This window comes from Mustela nivalis (assembly GCF_964662115.1).
Source record: "Mustela nivalis genome assembly, chromosome: 20".
Taxonomy (NCBI): domain Eukaryota; kingdom Metazoa; phylum Chordata; class Mammalia; order Carnivora; family Mustelidae; genus Mustela; species Mustela nivalis.
The window spans coordinates 27486734-27507954 of NC_139039.1; the positions used below are offsets into that span (position 1 = coordinate 27486734).

At 42.2% G+C, this 21221-nt stretch overlaps 1 protein-coding gene and 3 long non-coding RNA genes across 10 annotated transcripts in view; 1 reads left to right on the forward strand and 3 right to left on the reverse strand.

The window, feature by feature from the left end:
* The window catches only part of LOC309855458, a 265355-nt gene that overhangs the window by 210326 nt on the left and 33808 nt on the right, over nucleotides 1-21221 (reverse strand). The window lies entirely within an intron of this gene.
* On the reverse strand, nucleotides 1694-9121 carry LOC309855452. The gene is made up of 3 exons (XR_014306807.1): nucleotides 9054-9121; nucleotides 5627-5916; nucleotides 1694-5408 (listed from the first exon to the last, which is right to left on the reverse strand). It is a non-coding gene; the product is annotated as an uncharacterized lncRNA (long non-coding RNA).
* Nucleotides 18479-19800, reverse strand: LOC309855447. 2 transcript variants are annotated; one of them, XR_014306800.1, is made up of 3 exons: nucleotides 19623-19800; nucleotides 18994-19268; nucleotides 18479-18647 (listed from the first exon to the last, which is right to left on the reverse strand). It is a non-coding gene; the product is annotated as an uncharacterized lncRNA (long non-coding RNA). The 2 variants fall into 2 exon arrangements; XR_014306801.1 differs by having other exon boundaries at nucleotides 18479-19268; nucleotides 19623-19794.
* The window catches only part of IRF2 (interferon regulatory factor 2), an 82453-nt gene continuing 81118 nt past the window's right edge, over nucleotides 19887-21221 (forward strand). Inside the window, exons 1-2 of one of the 6 annotated variants that reach the window (XM_082715739.1) lie at nucleotides 19929-20097; nucleotides 20232-20422. The gene's annotated coding sequence lies outside the window, so the exon portion shown is untranslated. The other 5 variants (XM_082715740.1, XM_082715737.1, XM_082715735.1 and 2 more) reach the window with 5 other exon arrangements.

The following is a 21221-nucleotide window of genomic DNA, read 5'->3' on the forward strand; positions in this document are numbered from 1 at the left end:
AGGACACCTGTCTTTAGATTTAGGCCCCCCAGAATAATCCTGAATGATCTTGTTTCAATTTCCTGAACTTAACCATGTCCGCAAAGGCCCAGTCTCCGATAAGATCATATTCACACATTCTGGGTGTCAGGACATGAACATGTCTTTGGGGGGCGGCACTATTTAACCCATGACAGTGGTGGACTCTGTTCTAAAAAGTTACTTTGGGGGATCAGCAGCATAATTTGTCTACGTACAATGTGCAAGCGGATACATTGCCCTAGGATTATTTTCTAATTGATTCCAGTATGTAAGTCTTGTCTTTTTTTTTTTTTTTTAAGATTTTTATTTATTTGACACACACAGAGAAATCACAAGTAGGCAGAGAGGCAGGCAGAGAGAGAGAGGAGGAAGCAGGGTCCCTGCTGAGCAGAGAGCCTGATGCAGAATTCGATCCCAGGACCCGGAAACCACAACCCAAGCCGAAGGCAGAGACCCCACCAAGTCACCCACGCGCCCCAAATCTTGTCTCTTAAACTAAATTCCAAGTTTTGAGTCCACTACAGAGTTTCTTATTTGTAAAGTTTTGGATTATTTACACATTTTTATAAGAACAACAGTGCTGCAATGAGTACCAAGTGCCTAAGCGTATATCTACTAAGCTAGCAAAACAATGAATATCTAGAAACGCTGGGTTAAAGGGCATGGGAAGTTTACATTAAGATACGTATTGTCAAGTTGGCCTCCCAAAGGGTTGCACCCATTTTCTGTCCTACAACAGGTGTATGAGAGCATCTCTTTCCCTTGAACTTGCAGAAAATTATTTCCTATCAGGCTTTTTGATCTTTGCCAGAAATCATTTATTAAAAATTCTTATTTGGGGCTCCTGGGTGGCTCAGTGGGTTAAAGCCTCTGCCTTTGGCTCAGGTCATGATCCCAGGGTCCTGGGATCAAGCCCCATGTGGCTGGGCGGGGCGGGGGGGGGGCTTTGCTCAGCGGGGAGCCTGCTTCCTCTTCTCTCTCTGCCTGCCTCTCTGCCTACTTGTGATCTCTGTCTGTCAAATAGGTGAATAAAATCTTTTAAAAAAAATTCTTATTTTAAGGATCACTTACTTCATAATAGCTGCCATCAAATATCTTCATAAAATGTCTAGTACCCATTTTTTTTCTATGAAACATCTCCCTTTGTTTATGTACTTGTCCTTTTTCTATTGGAGTTTTGGTCTTTTCCTAAGTAGACTTAGGAAGAAATCTTATTTATTTTTTTATTTCATAGAAATCATGACCTTGTTATATATGTTGCAAATATTTGTTTTCAGTTTGCTAGTTGTCTTATTACTTTGTTTTTTCATGTTGAATGTAAAAATATTTATATGTAGTTAAATTTAATTTTTTCTTCAGTGACTTCCAAGACTTTGATTTTATCTACTCCAAGATATTTTCTTCTTGTCGTTTTACAATATCATTAAAAAAAAACTTTAATTTCCATTTCCTGGTTTTTAAAATGTCCACTTATTGGGGCACGTGAGTGGCTCAGTCGTTAAGCATCTGCCTTTGGCTCAGGTCACGATCCCAGGGTGCTGGGATGGAGCCCTGCATTGGGCTCCCTGCTCAGCGGCAAGCCTGCTTCTCCCTTTCCCATTCCCCCTGGTTGTGTTCCCTGTCTCACCATCTCTTTCTCTGTCAAACAAATAAATAAAACCTTAAAAAAGAATAAAATACAAAGTCCATTTATTTAAACAAGAAAACAAAGAACAGTTCACCTCTGTCTTCCAATGCCCATGCCTTGCCTCTGGCTATCACCAATTTGTTCTGTTATCTGTGAGCTTGTCTTGTTTTGTTTGGCTTTGCTTTGGACTCCACATATGGAGAGATCATGCAGTATTTCTTCTTCTCTGTCTGACTTACTTCACTTAAGATAATGCCCTTGAAGTCCATCCATAGATTTGCAGATAGCAGGATTTCATTCTCTTTTATGGATAAATAGCATTCCATTGTATATATACCATAATTTTCTTATCCAACCATTGAAAAAACACTTAGGTTGTTTCCATATCTTGGCTAGTATGCATAATGCTGGAATGAGCATGAGGGTGCACATATCTTTTTGAGTTTAGTGTTTTAATTTTTTTCAGATAAATTCCCAAAAGTGGAATTCCAGCATCTTATAATAGTTCTATTTTTAATTTTTTGAGACATCTCTATACTGTTTTGCATAACAGCTGTATCATTTTCCATTCCCAGCAGTGCACAAGGGTTCCCTTTTCTCCATATCCTTGCCAACACTTGTTATCTCTTGTTTTTTTGATACTAGCCATCCTCACAGGTATGAGGTGATATCTCATTGTGGTTTTGATTTGCATTTCCCTGATGATTAATAATGTAGAGAAATTTTTTCATGTGTCTGATGGCCATCTGCATATTTTCTTTGGAAAAATATGCATTAGATCTTCTGCCGATTTTTTAATCTGATTGTTTGATTTTTTTCTTTTGAGTTACAGGAGTTCTTTATATATTTTATATATTAGCCCCTTACAGGATACAAGATTGGCAATTATTTTCTCCCATTTCAATAGGTTGCCTTTTCATTTTGTTGATGATTTCTTTTGCTGTGCAGAAGCTTTTTATAGTTTCACTTGTTTAATTATGCTTTTTTGCATTGTGCTGCTTTTTAAATTGAATTCATCAATCAGATTATTAATTAGTACCATTCCATTGTCTTCTGGGCTCGCAAAATTCTGATGAGAAGTCTGCTGTCTTCTTTGTTTTTGTTCTTCTCTACATGATATTTTTTCCTTTATTCTTAACTCTTTACATTACCATGGTACCTTTGTTACAAATAATGAACCGTCAATTCTTTATTATTAACTAAAGTCCATACTTCATTCACATTTCCTTAGTTTTTACCCAACATCCTTTTTCCCATCTAGGATACCACATTATATGTAGTCATCATGTCTCCCTAGGTTCCTTTAGGTTGTGAGTTTTTCGGACTTTGTTTTCTGATGATCTTGACAGTTTTGGGGAGATATCTTGTGGGATGTCTTTCAGTGTAGGTTTGTCTGATTTTTTTTCATGATTAGACTTATTTTTCATTGCTGAGGTAACAAATTACTCCAAACTTAGTGGCTTAAATAGCACACATTTATTTCTTATGAATCTGCATGTCAGAAGTCTGACATGAGTCTCACTGGGCCAAAATCAAGGTGTCAACGTGGCTGTGATCCTTTCTGGCACCTCTCAGGAGATTCTGTGTCCTTGACTTTTGCAGCTAGAGGCCATCTACAGTTTCTTGGCTGGTAGTTTTATTCTCCATCTACAAACCTAGGAGTTCTCTCTGACCTTTCCATCTCTCTGATGCTTTTTCCACTGTCACATCTTTCTCACTCTCTCCCTCTACTGACCACAAAGCCAGTAGAGGGTCTCTACTTTTAAGGACTCATGCAATTTGATTGTGTTTAGTCAGATAATGCAGGATTATCTCTCCATCTCAAAGACTATATCCTTAATCTCATCTGTAAAGTCTGTTTTGCCATAGGTAACATATTCAGAGGCTCTGGGCTTTGAAAGGTGAACATTTTGGGGGACTTTCTTTTTGTCTGCCACATGGAGTTATGGGTTTGGGGGAGGAAGATCACAGAGGTAAAGTGACATTCTCATCACATCATATTAAGGATATATGCTATCCACATGACTTATGAGCAATGAGAGTAATTTTGATCACCAAGGAGCCTTAGTGATCTCCTACTGGAGAAGCCAAGCTCTAGGTGTGGTTTCATCTAGTTAAACTTTCTTTTCAGATGGTGTACTTCTGTATCTTAGAAATTTCACTATTTGGTTCTTTTGATATCTTCCATGTATTTCCTCATTGAGTTCTTATTTTCCTTTCAATGTGTCCACAGTTCTAATAGCTTTAAAAAAACCCTTGTCTGCTAGTCCATCGTCTGTGGCTTTTGTTTGTGTCTGTTCCTATTGCTTGACACCCCCCCCCCCTTAATTATGGGTCACATTTTCTTAACTTCTTGTCATATTTAGTAATTTTTTATTGGATTTTAGGCACTGTGTATTTTATGTTGTTGAATGTCTGGATTTTGTTTGATTTTTGTCTTACCGTAATGAGTTTTTGGCTTTGTTTGAGCAGGTAGTTTTACTTCCATATCAGCTTTATCCCTTTAAGGTCTGTTTTTAAGCTTTGCTAAGACATACTGAAAGTAGCCTTTACTCCCAGGATTGTTCAGCCCTACCTGAGAGGCATAAATGCCTTGGATGATCAGTAAGTCCTCTTCATTCTGCCTGTTGGGGGTTGAGTGCTCAATTTCAAGGTCTGTGTGAGCTCTGGGAACATTTAATTTGCCAGGCATTCTTTGTCTAGCATTTTGGAGTACTAGTTTCCACATGCCTGGCTCGGGAGTCAGCAAACACTAAAGGGGACCATACACATTTCTGAATCTTTTTTCTATATAACTACCTCTTTTTTTTTTTTTTTTTAAGATTTTATTTATTTATTTGGCAGACAGAGATCAGAAGTAGGCAGAGAGGCAGGCGGGGGCGGGGTGGGGGGTGGCGGAAGCAGGCTCCCTGATGAGCAGAAAGCCCGATGCAGGGCTCAATCCCAGGATCCTAAGACCATGGCCTGAGCCGAAGGCAGAGGCTTTAACCCACTGAGCCACTCAGGTGCCCCTATAACTACCTTTTTTTGAGAGCTCTGCCTCACAACTCCCAGCTCCTCAGCCTCTCTGACCTATCATATTTGTTTCTTTACTCCCTTTCTTGGTTCTGTTTGGTTCCCCTCCTCCCACCCCATCACTGCAACCACAGTGTGGAAATTGCCTCTAACAAAGAGCACAGCGCTGGCTTATTTCTTCCTTTTTTCTCAAGGATTCTAGTCAATGCCTGAAACAAGTTGTTCTATGTTTTGTCCAGGTTTCTAACTGCTTACTGCAGGAGGTCAGGTATAGTCCTTGTTACTTTTTCATTGCCAAACTGTCTTTTTGGTTCTTCATTGTGATGATAATCCTTGTATAGATCATCAAGTATCTTCCTTCCCACACGGTGCTCATCAAATATACCTTTTATATTTGGAAAATCATGTTCCTCAAAATGTCCTGAGGTATTTTCTTGTGCTTTTACTAATTTTCTCTCCACTGTTATCTTAATTATCATTTTTCTGGAATTTCTTCTAGAGATTGGATGTCTTGGGAGGAATTCATTTTTCCTATTTTCCTTTTCTCTTATTTTATTATTTTATTATACTTTATGTAAGATTTACTTGACATTGTCTTCCAATTATTCTATAGAATTTTAAACATTCTGTTTTATTTTTGATTTCTAGAAACTTTTTTTGTTCTCCACTGGTTCCTTTTTATATTTTTTTGTTCCTAATTTATAGATGCAGTATCTTTTATCATATCTTTAATGATGTTAATGAACTTTTTTTTTTTTTTAAAGATTTTATTTATTTATCAGAGAGAGAGATGGGGAGAGAGCGAGCACAGGCAGACAGAATGGCAGGCAGAGGCAGAGGGAGAAGCAGGCTCCCTGCTGAGCAAGGAGCCCGATGTGGGACTCGATCCCAGGACGCTGGGATCATGACCTGAGCCGAAGGCAGCTGCTTAACCAACTGAGCCACCCAGGCGTCCCAATGAACTTTTTTTTTTAATGTTTTCTTTCCTGCATCATCTTTGTTGTGGAAATTCTTTATTCTTTTTGTTTTCACTGTGGTTATGTTAAGGTGTTCACTCTTAAGATTAAGGCACCAAAAAGCTGACCCAACCAGAAGCTCTTTGAACAGGAGCTGGTGTTTTTCACTGAGGCAAACTTGGGGGGACCAGTTGGTTTTCTACTGAGGCTCTCCAAATAGTGTTGGCCAGTATCTCCTCTGGGGTAACACCCTCTAATCTCCAATTTAGGAATTTGATTCTGGATGTTGGTGGTGTTCTGGAAGGGAGATGGAGATTTCAATGTTTAGCAAACAGACTACCTTGATTCACTGACTTTGGAAGGAACTCTACCACTGCCCATTTCAGTATTTGAAGGTAAAAGAGAAGTCAACAAACTGCTTGGGAATTAGAAAAGGTGGAGAACTGTAAGGATCTAACTGTTCTTTAGATAGACTTAATTTAATCCTGTTGCCCCCTTCCCAGTATTTCCTATTCTTGTGTCTTTTCTGGGTCCTCTGTGGAAAATTAGCCCACTTCTCACAGCTATCCCTCCAACTCCCTTGGCAGGTGTTAGGGTTTGACTTTCTTTCTCTTTGCTCAGCCTTTGCCTCTTGCTATTATTCCTCTTTCTAAAATCTACTTCCATATATTGGACATGGAGTATGGACATCATTTAGCTTCCTAATGATTGATATACATTTCTGTTACCTGTTATCCCTGAAATTTCTTGGTTGGTGAATTTTGACAAAAGTTGTTTGGGTGGGTTATGTTATTACTCTGTTATTCTGAACTCAAGAGTCTCTCACATTTTTTATAGCAGAAAACATGGCTCACCATATGTGGATTCTTAGCATTCCTTTGTTTTTTGTTTAATTAAACCATAAACTTGGAGATAAATTGAACTTTAATCTAATCTGGGCTTTATATTGGCTAACAGGAAGAAATAAAGTATATAGTGAAAGGGTCATAGGCACACACTATCAAACATCTGGATGAAATACTAGGTTAGTGCACAGGTGTTTTGCCTACATGACCACAAGCTAAACATCTAGACAAAAGGTATTAAGTTTCCACCAGCTGTTTGGTATCATGGATCAGACACAGATTTGTAATCAAAGCCACTTGTGAGTGGAATGCTGAGTTGATAAGTAAGCTGAGACAACTCTTCAGTACATCCTGACCATGACCATGAATAGGTTTATCACCATCATAGTGTCAGCTGCCCATCGCTGCGTGCCCTAAGAGGATCCAAGAAATTCACATCTATAGGCACCATCTGGTGACTGTAACTTTTCTTTCATTCCCAAGGAATCAGTTAAAGTATCGCAGGGAAATAGTTTTCCATCTATAGTTTTAGAGGCTAAAGATCTGCATTAGAGATCATAGTAAACACACGTTTATTTCTTCTTCATGTTGGATCTAGCAATCTTTCTCCCCACCCCCATCTCTAATTTTTAATGGAAGAAGTTAGTTCCTAACCCTACCAATACATTTAATGTATAATTTGACAAAATTTCTTTGGCTTAAATACAGAACTAGCTTGGACTATAGGACCAAATGAGTTTGTTAGATGGGTGTTCTCTGTGGGATGAGAGGACATTTCAAAGTCTGAAAGCTTCTGTCAAGGCTTTTTAATGCTGGCTATTAATCACACACACAAATATATATTTTTAATTACTCTACTTTTAACCTATTCTTTAAGATACAGCTCAAATCCTACTCCCTTAGGGAAGCCTACTAGCTTTTCCTTTGGAAGTCCTGGCCATGCTTTGTTGTTTACTGTCTGGAATGGTTCAGTTTTGTACTGATGAAAGTGTCATGTTGATATAATGGTTATCTACCTCCTGGTGAATAATTCTTCAGAAGAAATATAGAGAATACTGGACTAAGCTACTCCTTTTTCAGAGCTCACTGAACTTGTGTCGTGGGCTTATAGGTAATGGTGAGCAGAAATGTATACAGCATTTTCTCAAAACATAGTTAGCAGATTGGACTCCATTATCTGCTCGCTTCCTTCCTGTGAGTACATCTAGCTTGCCTGGTGGGAAGTCATGTTGGTTCTTTAAGACAATGTTGGAAAATTCATCAGTATGAAGCAGAGAACCATTAACAAGAGCAGGGCTCATACTGGTGTGAGAATAACACCCCTTATTCCCACAGTTTTACACTTTAGGAAAGTCTTCCTTTCCCTTTAGGTAGGAGAGATGTACAGAACAGGCTAAGATGGGCCATTCCCACAGGGAGAGTAGGTAGATCCCAAATGGAACTGAAATGCCGGCCTGCTTAGAAGCGTTTCCACTCTGGGTCTGCTGGTGGCTTTGGATTAAAACACTTTTGCCAGAAGACCCTTGAAGTGACATAAACACAGTGGACAGTCAAGAAAAATCTACTTATTAATAATCAATTATCCAGACTTGTTCTCTCTTTCTCCATCTCTCTCTCCCATACAGACACTACCCTAACCAAATAAAAATCAGAAATCAAAGAGATTTTACTTTTTCTATTAAATCTGCTCTGTATTTCCAGATTTTCTTTTTTAAAATATCATTTTTTTCTCAACACAGAGATAAATAAAAAAAAAATTAGTAACCCACTTGTCCAATATTAATAGCTTTGTATATATACCTGTATCCTTTTTAAATTCAAACACTTTTTTGTTGTCTTTGCAAAAGTAGGATCACAATATGAACAGCTCTTTGCATTGTCATTTTCTCTTTAAAATACATCCTGTGGAACTAGAGGGTATTATGCTTAGCGAAACAAGTTAATCGGAGAAAGACAACTATCATATGATCTCCCTGATATGAGGAAGTGGAGATGCAACATGGGGGGTTTGGGGAGTAGGAAAAGAATAAATGAAACAAGATGGGATCGGGAGGGAGACAAACCATAAGAGACTCTTAATCTCACAAAACAAACTGAGGGTTGCTGGGGGTAGGGGGTAGGGAGAGGGTGGTGATGTTTTGGACATTGGGGAGGGTATGTGCTATGGTGAGTGCTGTGAAGTGTGTAAACCTGGTGATTCACAGACCTGTACCCCTGGGGCTAATAATACATTATACGTTTATTAAAAAAATTTTAAAAAATTAAAAAAAGAAACACACCCTGGTCTCCTTTCTAGCTCAACAGAAAGTCTTAATGTGTTCTTTTTATTTGTGCGTAACATCCCATAGAATAGATCAACCACGATTTATTCAATCATTTAGTTACCGATAGACATTCAGGTGCTTTCCAATTCTGTCACTACAAAATAGGCCTGTATTGCTCTAATATTCTAGTATAATCACGTAATGCTTATATTAGAAAATATTATGTAAGGAGCAAATATAGAGTCAAGAAACACACTGAACTTGTTTGCTAAACAAACAGGCAAATAAATGTATTAAAATGATATCTGGGAGTGGAGCCACCAACCTGTTTCTGGGATGAAGTAACAATTTCATTGCAGGCCCTGTCTCCCAGTGGAACCTGCAAATGCCTTGAGGTCAGGAACCAGGCCTCCTTGCTCCTCTTCTCTTCCAAATCGCCAAGCACAGCCCTGCAGAGGGCAGGCAGTCCCAGACCCACACAATCCAAAGTACTCTAACAACGTCCTTGGAAAACAGCTGTTAAGATTTTAGACTGGACATTTCCCTTATGTAGTGTCGTCAAACTGGTTTCCAAAGCCAGCCTACAAATTCTTCGTAAACCCACAATGAAGGTAAACTGTATTACTTACATTGTTAGAGTTTCTTATTATTTCTGTGGTAAAATACATCCTGAATTCCAAATGAGCATTTGCACGCAGAGAACCCTCCTCTACTCTGTGTGTGTGTGTGTGTGTGTATGTGTGTGTGCGTGCACGCGCGTGCATATTCACACATGTGTGCATGTAGGAGAGAGGGACGGATAGATTAAGAGAGATTCTTTCCTTCACTGCCCTCAAATGAGATGTTTTCCCTCCCCTTCTACTGATCTGGTTGTATGTGGAAACTGAGCAAGCAGAAAAGGAAATGTGATGACTAAATATGAAAGTGCCAGAAAGACGAGATGCAGGAAGAACAAATTTAACATAGAAGTTTGATATTTTTCTTAGTCCTCATTCATGTTTGAGATCTAAGAATTTGAATTTGATTGCTAAGAATATAGTAACTGAAATTTGCATATAAGTGAAATGAAAATTTATAATTAGACAAGATCTTTTAGTTGTTATGGATTTCTCTTAATTCTTATTTGCTTTCAAATAGCATATTTAAGCCATGATGTGAATCAAAGCAAAAGGTTATTGAAATATTAATGATCATAGGATGTATCATTTATTAATGGCTACCTATCTGGATACACATTATAAGCTTGTTCATATATGTTCATTTGGAGAGTCACTATTTGAACTGTTAGGATAAAAACACAAATGGGACAGTGTGCCTGGGTGGCTCAGTGGGTTAAAGCCTCTGTCTTCGGCTCAGGTCATGATCCCAGGGTCCTGGGATGGAGCCCCACATTGGGCTCTCTGCTCAGCGAGGAGCCTGCTTCCCTTCCTCTCTCTCTGCCTGCCTCTCTGCCTCCTTGTGATCTGTCTGTCAAATAAATAAATAAAATCTTTAAAAAAAACATAAATGGGTTTTAAAAGATGAATGTTTTGATAAAATAAAAGATTAGGAGAAGCTCCATGGCATTTATCTGTAGGAAAAAAATTATCTTCCATGTAATTTAAAGAGATATAGGTTTAAAATTCTTAGAAGAATGTAGTCTAAAATACAAGATACATTCATCAGTGCTTTCTTTTTTGAAGTTCTATGGAAAAAACTAGCTAAAATTCACAAGTAATTTATTTAAACATCATATATCAAAAAATACTTTTCCAAAATCACCTATATAGTAGTATTTAAAGTTTTACATGAATAAAAGTGAAATCTATTCTCAAACAACATTAACTTTTCAATAGGAACAAAAATCATCCATAGTTCCGTTGCTCAAAGACAATCACTGTTAAGGTTTGGATGTAGTTCCATTTGGCCTTATTCATAAGACATCTTTGGGGTGGTCATACCATACCTACAAACTCTATTTTCCTTTTCCCCTCTGTGTGGTATAAATATTTCCTACTATCATACTTAAGTTCATCATAAGCAAAAATACCAACAAAAGAAAAAGCGCATATGTGGTAAAACATGCATTGAACATTATGAAAGATGACAGGCTCGGGGGGTCATTTTTTTCCAGTTTCTCAATGAGGGAAAAAGGTCTGTTCAAACCTCAATTGCATACATGAAAACCAGTAGTCACGATTCTTTTGTTCTGCATTGCGAGAAGGTCTCATCAAGATGGGAAATAAAAACAAAGAAAAATGTGAGCCCACACCTGAGCAAGTCAATTGTTGATGAGCCTAGAACGTTGGTACCTCAATCACCTCCTGTCACTTGGTGTCTGTATTCCTTTCTCTCCTTCATTCAGTCTTTCGTGGCTTCCCACTTAAGAGTTGGTTGTGTGTGGGGTGCTTGGGTGGCTCAGTGGCTTAAGCCGCTGCCTTCGGTTTAGGTCATGATCTCAGGGTCCTGGGATCAAGCCCCACATCAGGCTTTCTGCTCAGCAGGTAGCCTGCTTCCCTTCCTCTCTCTCTGCCTGCCTCTCTGCCTACTTGTGATCTCTCACTGTCAAATAAATAAATAAAATATTAAAAAAAAAGAGTTGGTTGTGTGTTCTTTTTTCTCTCTGATTATCTGAAAACGATGTAAAACTGACATACAGTTTTTGTGGCCGTTAGTGTTAAAATTGAAAAAAAAAAAATTTTTTTTTTTTTAAAACAACAGAACCTTTTCCCTAAATTAAAGCTTACTCAGAACCTCAATACATAAAACAGAAAAAAACTTGACCTTTTTTTGGTTGCCAGGAGAGGAGTGGTGCAGAAATCAGGATCCACAACTTGAGGCTGAGAAAATACGTGAGGGGCTGTTTAAACCAATATTTGCTTTCAAATTACAGAACGTTCAAGGCAAACCATGAATTCTTACTTATGCTGATTGTTCTGCCAACAAAAATTCAGTTTTGTGAAAACGATTTATTACATGAGGAGTTTCTGACAGAAAAAAATCTGAAATTTTTTTAGAAATCAAAACACTGAAATAGTTTGGAGCCATTGAACTTCGGAATGAATATTGATTTTTGTGGCAACACAATCTCTTGAAAATGATCACTGTTTACTCAAAATAGTCTGAGGAAAATGCCTGGAATCTATAGTTGAATATATCTTCTTGTTTTCTTTCTTCTTTAAGGAAAGTTTATTTAGGGTAGAAAGAATGAAGTAAAAACTTACTTCATTTCTGGAGATGAAAATCAGAGAGAAAGTTAACTGGAAATAAATATTTTAACTGAGAAATTAAAAATGAGTCTAAAAAGACAAAACCGGGGATGCCTGGGTGTCTCAGTTAGGCATCTGCCTTCTGTCTGGGGTCATGATCCCAGGGTCCTGGAATCTAGTCCCATGTCAGTCTCCTTGCTCAGCAGGAAGCTTGCTTCTCCCTTTGCCTATCACTGCTTGTGGTAGGCTAGTGGTACCACTAGCCTGCTTGTGCCCACGCTCTCTCTCTGACAAATAAATAAAATCTTCAAAAAAATAAAAAAGACAGAACTTTCAGAATATCATAAATATGTTGTATTTCCTCAGCAATTCCACACTTAATGAATTGAGAGGGCAAAAAAAGAACCGTTGCAAATTCTCCTAAGAAACCAACAAATTAAGAAATCCTTGCATTGCAGTGCTAAAGCGACAACTGGGAAATTTATAACATGACCTTTTAAAACCACAGAACCCATGGAAACCTGCCCATTGATCCTAGAATAAAACCCAAACTCCTTGATCTTCAGTCATGTTTTCCAGAATTCACCAGACCCTTCCGCTTCTTAGGGCCTCTGTCCCCATGCTTTCCCCTGTCCCAGGCCTTTAGTGCACGACTAGAACTTGTTACTTGTTAAATGGTGTCCTCCCCACCCCCCAACCCCCAACCAAATTCATATGCTGAAGTCCTAACCTTCAGTACCTCAGAATGCAACCTTATGCAGAAACAGGTCTTCGCGGATGTCATTAGTTAAGATGAGACAATACTGAGTAGGGTGGGCCTCTAATCCAATAACTGGTATCCTTATAAAAAGGAGAATTTTGGACACAGATACACTCCCGAATACCATGTAAAGATAAAGGCAGAGATCAGAGATCATCTTTGGCAAAGAGGGCCAAGACTCCTGACAAACTACCGGAAGCCAGGAGGCATGGACCTAATACCTCTCTCAGCCTCAGAAGGAATCAACCTTTTCCTTGTGACACCTTGATTTTGGTCTATCAGCTCCCATAACTGGGAGACAGTACATTCCTGTTTATTTAAGTTGCCTGGTGTGTGGTGCTTTGTTATGGCAGTCTTAGGAAACTAACACAGGATCCTCTAGTTCTTTCTTTCTTTCTTTCTTTTTTTTTTTTTTTTTAAGATTTTATTTATTTATTTGAGAACAAGCCAGAGAGAGAGAGCACAAGCAGGGGGGGCAGCAGAGGGAAAGGGACAAGCAGACTCCCTGCTGAGCAGGGAGCCCGATGTGGATGTGGGGCTCCATCCTAGGATCAGAAAGGCAGGAGCCCAACCAACTGAGCCACCCAGGTGCCCCTATCCTCTTGTTCTTTAAGCCTTGGCTTAACTGTCATTTTCTCTGAGGAACCTTCCTTGACCACCTAGATCCACTGGTATTTTCAATCAAAGCTCTTGTTTATTTCCTTCAAAACACCAAGACAAATCTGTAACTTTTTTATTGGTTGGGTTGTCTGTTGACATTGCCCCCACTGGGATGTAAACTCTGGGAGAGCAGGGGCTTGTGTTGTTCCTACCACCTTCAAGGGTGTGTGTGTGTGTGTGTGTGTGTGTGTGTGTGAACTGTTACGCGCATGTCGGATTTAGCGGAGGTGAAGTTTTTCCCAGTAAGTCAGACTTAAAAATACTCTCAATCCTTTGTTTCATGACACTCTTCTGTCTGACTGGCAAATTTCCAAACATTTGCAAGTAGAACAAAGGGGTGTCATTCAGAATGCAAGAAAGAGAACACGCTGAGTGTCATCGCACTTCATTTGCTGGAAGTGAGGAACTTACAAAGAGTGGAAGCTGTAACAAAAAATTCTCTAAAGAGCATAATCTCCTCCAGTCCCATCCATGTTGATGCAGAAGTTGGGTATTCATCCTTTCTGATGACTGAATAATATTCCATTGTATATATGGACCACATCTTCTTTATCCCTTCATCTGTTGAAGGGTACCTCAGCTCTTCCCATAGTTGGGCTATTGTGGACATTGCTGCTATGAACACTGGGTTGCAGGTGCCCCTTCTTTTCACTCCATCTGTATCTCTGGGGTAAATACCCAGTAGTGCAATTGCAGGATCATAGGGTTTCTCTATTTTTAATTTCTTAAGGAATTTTGGAACTGTTTTCCAGAGTGGGTGCACCAGCTTGCATTCCCACCAACAGTGTAGGAGGGTTCCCCTTTCTCCACATATTCTCCAACACTTGTTTACTGTCTTGTTAATTTCGGTCATTCTAATTGGTGTAAGGTGGTATCTCAATGTGGTTTTGATTTGAATTTAGGAGAAGGAAGGGAAAAATGAAGGGGGAGGGTTATCAGAGAGGGAGACCAACCATGAAATACTATGGCCTCTGAGAAACAAACTGAGGGTGTTGGGGGGGGGGGTTGGGGGATGGGTGATCCCAGTGATGGGTATTAGGGAGGGCATGTGTTGCATGGAGCACTGGGGGTTATATGCAAACAATGAATCATGGAACAGGACATCAAGAACTAATGACATACTGTATGGTGACTAACATAACATAATTAAAAAAATATAAAAAAATAAGCATCAGTTAAAAAAAATAAAGTCAGGGGGCGCCTGGGTGGCTCAGTGGGTTAAAGCCTCTGCCTTCAGCTCAGGTCATGATCCCAGGGTCCTGGGATCGGGCCCCGCATCGGGCTCTCTGCTCAGCGAGGAGCCTGCTTCCCTTCCTCTCTCTCTGCCTGCCTCTCTTCCTTCTTGTAATCTCTGTCTGTCAAATAAATAAATAAATAATCTTAAAAAAAAAAATAAAGTCAGTCATTTGAAAACACCAAAAAACAAAACAAAACAAAAATCTCTAAATATCCAGATCCAGTGAATTATGTGGTTTGCATTAAAAACTTGAAATTTATTTCTTATTTAAAATATTTTTAATACTTGAAATTATTATAGTAATTCTTTCTGAAGAACCTCAAAAAAGAACCATGGATGCCTTTTCCTTTTTCCTTTTTTTTTTTTTTAATTGACACCTTTTCCTTCTGACTTTAAAAATAAAAGTATTACTTTATTGTTTATCACCTTGAAGAAGTGATGAATATTTCAAGGCTATGTGGGATGGAATAGAGAAATTTTAGCAAAAAACGATTTACGAAGTTTTCAAAATGTAAACCTTGCTTTTAGACAAGATAATCTTTTTCCCTTTTCTCTCTCTCTCTCGTGCACACATACACACACACACATCCTATTTTTTTCCTTTTATTTATTTACTTGTAAAGATTTTATTTTTAAGTAATCTCCATACCCAATGTGGTGTTTGAACTTACAACCCCCCCCCCACAAGATCAAGAGTCACACCCTCCACTAACTGAGCCAGCCAGGGTGCGGTGCCCTATCCTGGCAATTTTAAAGAATATTTTTTTCCCTTACTTCATCAGAACAGGACAAAATTAATATTTACTACTAAGGACAGGGCAATATGTCACTCAATTTAAATTCATGACTTTCAGAGAATAATTGCAACAAAATGAACCTCATTTCAGTTTCTAGTGAAGTGGGAGAAAGCATTACATGAGGTAATAGTCAAGAATTTCTTCAACTTGGGGTGCCTCGGTGGCTCAGTAGGTTAAGCCTCTGCCTTCAGCTCAGGTCATGGTCTCAGGATCCTAGGATCGAGTCCCACATCGGGCTCTCTGCTCAGCAGGAAGCCTGCTTCCTCCTCTCTCTCTCTGCCTGCCTCTCTGCCTACTTGTGATCTCTGTCAAATAAATAAATAAAATCTTAAAAAAAAAAAAAGAATTTCTCCAACTTGATGCCCCTGATCCTTGAACTTTGAGTGCTTTTCAATGTCATCACAGTTCTATTGTCTCAAAAAAAAATCCAACTTGACTGTATATTTATTTAACATGGACTTCACAATAATATTCTCTGGAGTTCAGGACTATAGTCTATGTATTGGATGAACTGCTTTTGCACGTGTGGAATACTTTTCTATGATTTTATAATCCCCTGAATTATAACACCATGAAGAAGATGCTTTGTGACCAGAACAGAGTGGTATCATTGATAAGGTGGAGAGGATTGGGACATCCATTGACTGATGGATGAGAAGACTACTGATGTAATCAGAACTACAAATACTTAACACTTTAATGAGCCAGCCATTGTATTGCACATTCTTAACTTTAATGTGGTTATACATGGAGGGGACAATGTAATGGAAATTAACATGTCAGTTTACTAGACTATAAGAAACCTTCTCCGGAGGCCAAGATTTCCAATGGTTTTGGTTCAGTTCCCAGCGCTGAGAAAAATTTGTGGGCACTTAATAAATATTTGCTATTTGAATGATTATTTTATCAAACCATTCTTGTTAGAAGAATAAATGAAAAACCCATCTGAAAGAGGTTAACTTTGAATGTATCTTTAAATTTCTTCCTTAGTTGAAATCCTTCACTGCACAGAGATCAATCACTACAGCCCCAACCAATCACTGCTCTTATTCAACTTCCTTGAAAAGAAATTAGCTTTAATGCATGCAGATGGATCTTTTAGAAGGTTCCATTCCACAGGTGAAACATTAACAGGCCTCACTAAGGAGATCACTCTCATTTCATTACAGAAGACTGCTTGAACAATGGTTTTGTATTAGACCAAGGTGTCTGGTCAAATTTCTTTGGAATGGCAAAGGTCACTTTATTCAGGGACTTTCGAAAAGATTATATTTTGCTACATCAATCCATTTTCCAGAGATTTATGAGTGTATGTATCTCATCAAAGGGTTAAGAAATATTTCTTGACTGTGTATATCAATACCATGTGGATTTGGGGGGCGTATTTATACTTTTGGTCTGTAGCGATACATCATCAAGGTTATACGAACAGAGTGAAATTCATCCCATGCTTTATGTGTTCAGGGGCCTGAAAAATTGGAAACAGTACCCCTGCCTCCGGGAGCTCCAGGGGGCTCAGGAAAGGCAGGAGTCAGGGATGTCTGCCAGTCTGCTGGGTAGGTCAGTGAGGTGACAAATATACAAGATTGTTGGGAAAGATGTCCTCAGTTTTAGACATGCATAATTCGTCGAACCCAAGGACCGTCCAGGAGGTAATGAATTCAGCCTTCAGAAGCTACAGATTTTGGAGCTAACACCAAATAAAGCTATCTGAAGCTTTGGCCTTGAGTGAGAGCACTCAAAGGGAAAGCACGTGGAATGAGAAAATGGAAGGGTTTAAGATGGAATGTCTGGAAACACCATAATTTAGGGGGCTGGCAGCAGAAGAGGAGCCGGCCAAGAAATAGAACAGGACAGAGGAAAGTCACTCAGACATCATGGAAAATGGGCAGCGCAACGGGCATTTCTACATGATACAGAGAGACTGTGCCAATGAGGACTGGAAATGGCCCTTTGGGAAAATTAAAGGAAGAAATGCATAAAAATATCAACAGCCCAAATTCTGACTGGTGACATTTCAGGTGGCTTATCTTCCTCTCCCAACATTGCTGCATTTTCTGCATTCTGTACAATAAATATCAGTTATGATATATTAAAAAGTAAAATACTCTGAAAAGTCTAAAATATTTCATGATAAAAAAAGGGCAGGTGATTATTAATTCACAAGTATTTGGGTCTCTGTGTGCTGGGTACCCTGCAAAGGATAAAACAACAAAGAGGCTGGCTCTTGGTGATTTATAGAAAGAAATGACAGCTGATTAGACAAAAGGGAGGAGCAGAGAGCTGGCAGGGTGGGGGGGACAGTTGTAGGAGATGAGGCTGGAAAAGTAGCTCAGTGCCAGGTCATAGTGGATTTTATAGGTTTCGTTAAATAATATGGACTCGATGGGGCGCCTGTGGGGCTCTGTCGTGAAGTCACTCCTGATTTTGGCTCAGGTCATAATCTCAGAGTTGCGAGACGGAGCCCTGTGTCTGACGGAATGCTGGGTGTGGAGCCTGGCAGAGATTCTCTCTCTCTGCCTGCCTCCTTTCTAACCACCCCCCAACATCGCTTGCGCTCTCTCTCTCCAAATAAATAAATATGTAATAAAAAATGGACTTTATTCTGAAGGTTACAGGGCGGTTTATGAGAAGCAGAATTAGGGTTAGAATCATGCTTTATTTGAAGTCAGTTTTCTACTGCATTGGACAGTCGCGTGGCTGCTAACCCGGAGGAGCCCAAGGGTGGGCATGGTTGGCAACAGCTGCCTTCACTGGTCACAGGGAGTGCATTGGGGATGAAGGGGCCAGGTCCACATGTATTAGCATCAACAGGTCAGTAGGGTGCTACCCATTGGATGTACGTTGGGGGAAAGAAGACATCACGAATGACTACTGGGTTTTTAACTTGTGTCCCTAGGTGGGTAAAGGGCGACAGCCGCATTACAGACTTTGTCTATAAGGATGCTCAGTGCTTGGAGTGGTCAATGCTCTATGAAATAAGGAAGCAAGTGTCTGTGTCAGACAGTATTACAGGAGAGGGAAGAAGCAATGTGCATATGTGAGATCTGTTTCCGAGATCACAGCCACGAAGCAGAATCCTAAACACTCAGCCATCTCCTCATCACATATGCACACTGAGAGACTTTTATTTCTTCCAATCCACAGAATTCAATACTTCAGTGGCAAAGAGGGATGTTGGCGCTATGTTTTTAGAAGTGTTCACATGCAATAGCTACGGCCTCCCAGGAAGGGTCTTTCTTGGTGGCAGAGAGAAGTTGGGAGAAGGCTGGTTAAACTGCAGTTGAGGGAAGAAAGAGGTATAATTAGATGAGAATTGACACTGTTAAGGCAAAGGACCCCAAAGCGGTAGGTCTCAAATGAATTGTGCTGGTGTGAGCTCACACACCCTGAAGGGGACAGGTGCTGTAGTTGTATTCTTGGCTTCTATCACTTATCCCCGCTTCACAGCATTGAAAACCGAGGCCTTTGGTCGAACAACTTGAGGGAGCAGGCCCAGCTACTAAGTTAAAGGGGCCAAATCTCAACCTGGCTGAAGGAACGCATCCCAGTACGAAGCCCCTCTCCTGGACCGGCCAGGATAAAGCCATCTGGATGTAAGATTAACTCACACCCTTGCGCACCTCCTCCTGCAGTAAAGGAACTTCTGTTGCACCGGCGATAACTCGCATGTGATGTTGTAGACCGACCCGGGGGGGGGGGGCACCCCCTTTTATCACCTTCCCTCCGGAACAGAGCGCCAGGTGGTGCCAGAGATGGCGACAGCCCTCCAAATGGTGACACCCTCAACTCCTGACGACGGTTCAGTTAAGGTTAAGGTCGCCGGTCCTCGGCGGGCCCAGTTCTTGCGTGACTATCGAAGTACTGCTGTCTTGTCAGTTCATTGTTCCTTTTATTCCTGGAGGCGGGCATGTCACAGAGTGAATTGTCACCCCCCCCCCCCTGAAAACAGCGATGCTCAACACCACTCACACCTGCCCCACCCGCTGGAAGGCAAGCGCCCCCTTTGCTCCCCTCGCCGCCCTCCGCCTCCTCCCCCTTCCTTCCTTCCCAACCTCCAGGTAACCCCGAGGGTGGAGGCTCGGGTACCTGCGTTCCTCTCCTACCGCCGCTAGCTTCTGGCCAGAACCGAAGCAGGCGCCCGGGTCGCTCCCGGACCACCCCCTTCACCCCCACCCCCACCTCTCCCACCCAAGCCTCGGCGGTGGGCGCGGCGAGCGGGAGCGTCCCGGGGTGCCAACAACAGACTCACGAGCAGCCGCTTGTTGCTCCTGCTGCCGCGACGTGGGGAAGTGAAAATGAAATTGACTTTTCCGAGAAATGATGAAAGCGGCGCGGCCCGCCAATGAGCGGCGGCGGCGAACTTCCGCACCTCCCGGCCGGGCCGCGCGCGCCCTCCCTCCGCCTCCACCTCCTGCTTGCACAAGCTTGAAACAAACACTGGGGAGGAAGGGCGGAGGGAGGAGGGCGGAGGGGGGAGGCGAGGGAGGGAGGGAGCCAGGCAGGGAGGAGGGCGGGGGGTGGGGGGATTTCCAGCCTCAGCTCTTCGCAGTTTCCTCTCCTTGTTTTGCTTTCGATCTGGACTGTTCTCAGGCAAGCCGGGGAGTAACTTTTAGTTTTGCTCCTGCGATTATTCAACTGACGGGCTTTCATTTCCATTTCACACACCCTAGCAACACTTAAACCTTGCGGAATTGTATTGGTAGTGTGAAAAAGCACACCGAGAGGTAACATTTTTCAAATAATAGTTGTGACTGTGCGTGTGTGTTTTTCTCGAGGGCATGTTTGTGAGGACTGGAGGGGATGTGTGTGTGTGTGTGTGTTTGTGTGTGTGTGCGCGCGTCCTGACGGTTTGACACAGTGTTTTGCAGGCGGAAAATGCTGGGGTTCATGAATATTAATACCGATTTTTGGAGGAACGGTCGGAGCTCTTATGGATCATCTGATTTTAGGGGAAGCAGGTTCTGCTGCTGTTGCTGCTGCTACTGGGGCTGCTGAGGCTGCAAGGAGGAGGAGGAGGAGGAGGTAGAGAGGGAGGAGGAGGAGGAGGAGGTTGGTGGAGGTTTAATTTCACTTTTGGATTTGCAGACGGGGAGAGGTGGCTCCATGGACACAGACCTGCTCTGTGTGATTCTGCGCCCCAGGTGTTGTGTGTGTGGGTGCAGGTCCGCCGGAGTCGGGCCTCCTTTTAAAACAAAATTGTCGTGTGCATGTGTCTGCGTGCGTGTGTGTTTACAGACGCGGTCGCCACCAGATCCGAAGGAGGGGAGCGGGTCCTTCTCGGTGTCCGGCGGCGGCGCCTCTCTCCGGGCAGCCCCAGCGAAAACAAGAAGGAGCCCGCCGTCCGCCCCGCCGCCTGCGCCCCGCGCCCCGGCCAGGAGAGGCGCCTGGCGCCGCGGCCAAAGGAAACTTGGTGGGGCGCCCCGCAGCGGTCCCAGGGCTCGCCGGCCCGCGGGACTGGGGGAGCGGCCGCGGGCGTCGGGTGCCAGCGGCCGGAGGCGGCGGGCGGGCTCCGAGCGGGGCTGGGCGCCGGGCCTGGCCGGCACGCCCGGCTTCCTGGGAGCTGGGCCGCTGCCGCCAGCGCCGCTCCGGAGGGACGCCGCGTCCTCCTTCCCGCCGGCCAGCGTCCGGCCTGGCCCGGGGGCTTTGTCACTGCACTTGTCCAGGCGCGCGGGGAGGGGCTCCGGCGGCGCGTCCCGGGAGGGCGCCGCGCGGAGGGGTCATCCGCCCCGGCCGCGGCCTAGCGCCGGGCGCCGCCGGGTCCCCGCAGGCGCCCCCGGGCCGGCCTGGTGCGCTGGGCCTGACCCGCCTCGGCTACGGAGCGGGCGAGGTGGGGGTGGGGAGCCTCCGG